Source organism: Pleurodeles waltl, chromosome 12 (genome assembly GCF_031143425.1).
Source record: "Pleurodeles waltl isolate 20211129_DDA chromosome 12, aPleWal1.hap1.20221129, whole genome shotgun sequence".
In the NCBI taxonomy this organism is placed as follows: Eukaryota; Metazoa; Chordata; class Amphibia; order Caudata; family Salamandridae; genus Pleurodeles; species Pleurodeles waltl.
Genome location: NC_090451.1, coordinates 4,794,843 through 4,801,690, shown reverse-complemented (window position 1 = coordinate 4,801,690; position 6,848 = coordinate 4,794,843). Strand labels below are relative to the sequence as shown.

The following is a 6,848-nucleotide window of genomic DNA, read 5'->3' as shown; positions in this document are numbered from 1 at the left end:
GGGTTGAGGGTCTGGAGATGCTACTAGCGCTGAAAGGACTCAGGGATTCACTGTCCTACCGAACAGCAAAACAGAACTGAGGCACTGACTTACAGTTCCCACGTCATCATGTACAGGATGTGCAGCTGCAAACACGTACTAGTTCTTGCTATGGAGCCAGAGCTCGAAGTACTGGAGTAATTCACGATTCTTTTCAGAAGTGGCTGCACATACGTTCACCCGGTGTGTCAGCTGCCGGTGCAGCCCTGCAGGGGGAGATCCAGAACATAAACCTGTGGGTGGAAATGCGTCCGAGTCGCTCCGGCCTCTCCGTGATATCATTCCTCGTGGTTTCCTTAGTTCTGTATCCTTGTGAGTCAATGTCAGTCGTGAGACAGACTAAATGATTTACTATCAAAGTGAAACTCACACAGTAATAATGAAATTATATTATTGCACAAAAATATATACTGCGTTGGCCGGGAATCGAACCCGGGTCAACTGCTTGGAAGGCAGCTATGCTCACCACTATACCACCAACGCTTGCTACTATTGTAGGAGCTGCTTTCCCTCTGAGAAATAACACAAGCCCGCCGATATCTTCACAGAAGAGTTATTCTGCAGCTAAGGCGAGCATTCCCGCACAGACTTTTCACTCCACTCACCCGTCTAAGAGCCCCCAGATAGTCCAGTTTTAACAGCCCCTCCGCGGGACTGAGCACCAATAACTGAAGCCATCAATTCTACTCAGACAGAAACCAGCAGCATCACCCAAACTCCGCAATTTAATCGTATGCTGACTTCCCTCCGGTCCTAGCAGTAGGTTAGCCTTAGTATTATGGGCGCCAGGGTCAGAATGGACATGAGCCCCAGAAACCACTGGTCCTCGGTGCCACTCTACCTGCTGCACGCCCTGTGGCCTAGAACAGTGAATTCGACCTGTCGAGGGGCGGTAAACCAACCTGCAGGGGGAGATCCGTGGTGTCAATCAAGGGTTATCCAGCTCCAGACAATCTGTTTTAAGGAAAGCGATGGTGCCCCCTCCCCATTTCCCCACCCGCCACCCAACCTCACCCTTATTTCAAGAATCTCTACATTGTCACTAGAAAGAAGCCCGGCACAGAAGAGAAGCTTTCAGAGCTGCCGGGAGAGGGTTGAACCTTCAGTTTACAGAAGCCGAATAGTCCACCAGACTCACCGCTGCATTAAAGGGATCCCACGGGCCTCTCGGAGGTAGAATGTACCAAGAATCCATCCGAGGTGAAGGGGGTCCGCACATCGACTTCACGCGCTGGAAAGAACAAGATGGGACCTGTGCTGGGGGGCTACAGGCGGGGGAGAACCACCTCCTTCTATGGGGCATCCTTTAATACACCCCGTCTGGCCAGGGGTTCCTGGGGTGATGGAACATCATCCCAGAGACCCCCCCATATCTTGTCTGAATGCTGAATAAACACGCGGGGAAACTTGCGGAGGGTGATAAATGCGCTCTTATCACTGGCCGGTCAGACCCTACTAGCTGGCTGCTGACCGGGGCATCCATTCCAGGTTTTCCCGGGTCAGTGCGTGATGTGCTGCTCCAGTCCAAGTTTTTAGTTTGAATTCTGGGAGTTTTAGTTTTATTTATTCCATTATAAAACAGGACTACAAGTCCAGAATTCAAAGTAAAAAAAACTCGGATTGAAGCAACACATAAAGAATGGACCTGGGAAACTTGGCAGCTATGCTGGTGCCACCCTGGAGGGTTGGTACCACAGAGTGTGGCATGTTCTAGGGGTGGAAAACCTCACACATTCTGATACGGGTCCGGATGCCGTATCCCACTGGTGGGGGCCCTGCTCCTGACGTTAGTTTACAAAAGACCACACGGGCCTTACATGCCCAAGAGCACACGAATGGTACTACTGCAGCCTGGGGCAGGAAGGAGAGATGGACTACAGGGAAAGGCGCTGCTGAGCTTCAGTCCTTCCGGTTTCACCATCACGAACGGGTCAGTTTCTGAGAAAACACATTAAAGTGGGGAACGGGAGAGACAGAGTGTTTCTCTTCATGTCTGGAAACGTGTAAATGTTATTCTTAAAAAGAAATCAATAAGGGGACCAATCACAGCAACAAAAACGAAACGCCGCATCAATGCATCGAAGCAAGGTAGTCAAACGACAATTGCTGAACCCTGCAAGCTCCGCATGCCATGATTCACCATGGTATCCAACCGAACCCCCCCCGCCCACAGCGCCCAGCTCACTGACACAACCTCATCTGAAGCAAGGTTAACCCACTGACAAAACCTCACCTGAAGCCCAACTCACTGACACAACCTCACCCGAAGCCCAACTCACTGACACAACCTCACGCAAAGCAACCCCAACTCACTAACACACCTCACCCGAAGCCCAACTTACTGACACAACCTTACCTGAAGCAAGCCCAACTCACTGACACAACTTCAAGCGAAGCAACCCCAACTCACTAACACAACCTCACCGAAGCCCAACTCACTGACACAACCTCACCCGAAGCTCAACTCTCTGACACAACCTCACCTGAAGGAAGCCAAACTCACTGACACAACCTCACGAGAAGCAAGCCCAACTCACTAACACAACTTCACGCAAAGCAACCCCAACTCACTAACACAACCTCATGCGAAGCAACCCCAACTCACTAACACAACCTCATGCAAAGGAACCCCAACTCACTAACACAACCTCATGTGAAGCAACCCCAGCTCATTGACACAACCTCACCTGAAGCAAGCCCTGACCAGCCCACCCCTGTGGGTGCACTGATATCTGTAGTAACTGACAACACCCTCCAATGGTCGCTGCCCCTTAAAACCTAGTGAAAACACATGTACAGATGCAGAGGCACACAACTGTGTTTAGACCTTCTACAACCCCCTCCTGCCTCCCATGAATCAGTGATCTACTCTTCCTCACAGTGGCTTACACTTCCTGAGACAAACAAGCCCCACATAGTACAGCAGGACTCGTCTTAAGCACATCAGCCGGATTGTGGGTGTCCACAAAGGCATCAAACCTGTGAAGAGTCTCAGACTGAGGACCTGCACCTACACTGCACCACACACCTCCCCCCCTGTCCTACTGACTAACAGAGCACCATGTGGTAACCCTGCATCCAGAGGTGGACTCACTCACCCGGTGGCGCATATTCTAAAGTGTTCACAATTTCAATACCTGAAATACACCGGTCCAATCCCTAAACACCAGCACACAACCTCACAATTAGAAGAACCAGTGAAACGATCGACAGCCTCAGCCGGGCGCACACTGAATGTGTTTGTCGCTTCCAAAAAACTTGCAGCAACACTCTGCTCTTTGTCAAGAAGAATGAGAGGCCAAGAAGGTGACAGATGTGTGTTATAGTTTCAAGTTTAAATTTATTGGCACAGTTAGTTAAAACCATTGCAATTCAAACATACATATTTGTAGAAATACTTAGCATACTCACTGTATTAAATAGAGACTCATAAAAACATAAAATGCTTGTTTAAACTAAAACTTATCATAATGATCAATTTGTGCATGACTAAAATGTTCTCTACTGATTCCAACCTTACTCTTGGTCTTAAATTTAGGACTTTCTTACTCCCGTGCAAAACTGTGATTGTAGATGAGTAGGGCTCAGGGAATACTAAAAATGACGAACACTAAGTTATACCTGAGAATGTTTTCTGGCTGCAGCTAACCTGTTGGGTGCTTTACTAACATAAAATGATAACCCGTGCGCACTCGGCTTAGACTTTATTCTCTAGTTCTTTCTGGGCCTGTACCATAAATTTGGTCCCCCGACAAGAAAAGAGAATTGAGAGTCCGCTGAGCCATCTGATGACGGCTGGCCTGCATGTTCAATATCCTAAAAATATTTTTCAGATACAATATCCTGTAACCTAGCAACGCCGGGCACACACAGAAAATGTGTTCTAAGGACTCCTGTCTGTATCCACACAGTCGACAGGAATGTGTCGGATCTTGTTGTCTCCATGAAGGGACCATATCTTTCGTTTCCATCAACCCAAATCGAAAGAGCATGAACTAGTGTTCCAGCAACTGGTTGAAGGATGCTGCTAAATATTCCTGTACCCGTAAGGTTTTGTAAGATGTTGTTACAATCCTGGCGTGCTGTCTTCTTCTTCCCAATTTTTGTTTGTCAGAATTTAAAGATTTTATCTTAGTGACAGCATTTGCCTTCCGGTAAATCTCCTTTTTGCCCAGGTTCTGCTCCCAGGCTTCTGGCAGACCTAGCACTTTAAAACAGTTGTTTAAATGCTGACCACAGGTGCCTTTATTGTTGTGACCCTGTTGCTCCTCGATTTCCATCCAACATAGGTTATTTAAGGTACCAATCTCTGCTGTACGCATCCTCCAGCATAATTTGGTGAAAGCACATTTACTCTGAAATTCGTAGTTTTTCAGACCCAATTCTAGGCAGACCTGGACTGGAGATGCTGGTCGGGGTATCCGAAAAACCATTTTGTAGGCCTTTGTCTGGACTTGATTGAAAAAAACTGCCTCCTTCCCCAGCATGATTTCGGCGCCATAAGTGACAGTCGGCATTAGTCGTGCTGCCATGACTGAAAGGAGGTGTGAATATGACGGGCAGCTCAGTTTTTGTTTTAGTATTTTGAAGCCATAGGTCAATGAAAGGGCTTTAGCTTGAGCAACAGCAAGCTGTGGCTTGAAGGTCAAGAGGCGGTCCATGGTGAATCCCAAATATTTGTATGTGGGGGCAGCCTCCACCCGGGTTCCCTTTATGAACCATGAAGAAGATTTGTACTTTATGTCTACTAGGCGGACAACCTTAGTTTTACTCAAATTCAATTCCAGACCTTGCATTGTTATGTATGTATGAAATGCGTTGATGCTATGCTGTAGGCCGACTTGTGTTTGGCTGAGTATGACTGTCGTCTGCATACTGTAGCCATGCTATTCCTTTCTTGGGCAATATTGGCGGATGGCTGTTTACCGATGCTAGAGCCTCAGCTAGGTCGGCAAGATATAAGTTGAACAGCGTAGGAGCTAATACATTCTTGTTTTAGTCCTTTTGCCATCAATATTCTGTTGGTGAGGTAGCCACCTTCTTCGATTTTTACTTGCGCCCAAGTGCCTATGTACAAGTCCATCATTGCATTGAGAAGGCTACAGGGTAAGCCCCAACCTTTCAGTTTGTCCCATAGGTGGGTTCTTGGTACGAAATCAAACCCTGCCTTTAGATCAATAAAACATGTGAATAGCCTTTTCTTCTTAAGCCTGGCTTTGTTTCCCAACAGAGCCAGGGTTGTCAGGTTAGTGGAGGCTCCCATACCAGTTCTGAAACGTGTCTGGCATTGTGGAATTAGATGTCTGTCATGAATCCATTCTGCTAGTAGTTGCAGTAAACATGCTGAGTAGAGTTTTATTTCCACATCTATCAATGCTATTAGCCTGTAGTTTGAAGGGCTAGCGGGGTTGCCTGCTTTATATATTGGATGGATGATACTGCCTTTCCATGCGTCTGGTAGACCCGTGGTGCCCTGGGGGTCATCAAAAAGCAGCATCATATATTGTGCCCAGAATGAAGGGTCTCCTCTAAATAGGGCATTTGGCATTCCGTTCCGGCCAGCTGACCCTTCCAGTTTTAATTTCTTTATAAGGCTTATCACCTTTTCGATGTCGATGCTCTTTAGTGTGTACTTTTGTTCATTTTGGTTTATAAGTAAATCTGTTTGCGTTGTCTCTCTGAAACCAAAGTTATCTTACTTGGGTCATTGGCTGCCTGAGTGGCCTCCTCCTTCATATGGTGTACTGGGCGTGAGAACATTGTTTGTATGTGGGCTTCCCATGTGGCCGCATCAATTCCGGTGTTCATATGTCGATTTTTTTCCCCTGATTTAGTACATTTATCAGTTCCCAGAACTTTTCATTATTTTTCTGTTTGTTGGACATGAGCAGCTTGGTCCACAAATCCTCATGATACCTCCGTTTTGCCATCCAGCTATTTTTCTTGTATTTGGCTCTTAGCTCAGAGAGCCTTGTGTTGTCAGATTTCCTTCCCCAGCGTGTGTCCTTTAGGACTTCTTTTAATTCTCTAGAGACTTGATTTTTCTGATTATGCAGTGTTTTGTTAAACCATGGCTTTTCTGCTCTGCCGCTCTTAACTTTGTTTTTTGTTTCTATGACCTAAATTGGGAGACTTTTTTTGATGGAAAATGTATTCATTAAGGAATCACACAAGTGCGTCCTATCGGTCACTCGTTCTCCTAGAGGATGATTTTCTTGTTCCTGCATTCTTAGTGTTTCTTTAAGCTCATTAATTGTGCCAGCACTGCGGTACACTTCTTCCATTACTATACCGAGGCCTGGCCCCTTCCATTTAAATTGTTTTGTGTCATAAGTCACTGGGGCTGAAATTATGATATTGGCAGAGGGTAGCCTGTTCCATTCATTCCGGATCTTAATGAGTTGTGGGAAGTGATCGCTCTCAGTGCGTTCTTGGATCCTATATGCTAAAACCAATGGCAGTGCAGTTTCATTGATAAATGTAAAGTCGATGTTAGATTTTTTTGTGCCACTTAAGAAGGTTACTTGTGCGGATGAAGCATCCTCAGGAAGAGGAATCAGGCAACGCAAACACAGGGTTTCAAGCTTTGAGTTAGTGTATGTTCCATTTAGAGGTTTTGTGCTGCACTTTCTCAAATCAAGGTTGAAATCGCCAGACAGAATGAGGATTGCGTCCTTATTTTGCTTCTGCAGCATTTTTACAATGCTGATCAACGTTTCCATATTTTCTCTGTTTTGCATTTTATTAGGATGATTATATACATTGATCAGTAGTAGGGTTCTGTTGTTGCCTAATGGAGCCCAGTGTTC

At 46.2% G+C, this 6,848-nt stretch overlaps 1 non-coding gene across 1 annotated transcript; it reads right to left on the bottom strand.

Annotated features, from left to right (window-relative positions):
- Positions 1-450: 450 nt before the first annotated feature.
- TRNAG-UCC (transfer RNA glycine (anticodon UCC)) lies at positions 451-522 on the bottom strand. The gene has a single exon. It is a non-coding gene; the product is annotated as a tRNA-Gly (tRNA).
- Between the last annotated feature and the right edge of the window lie 6,326 nt (positions 523-6,848).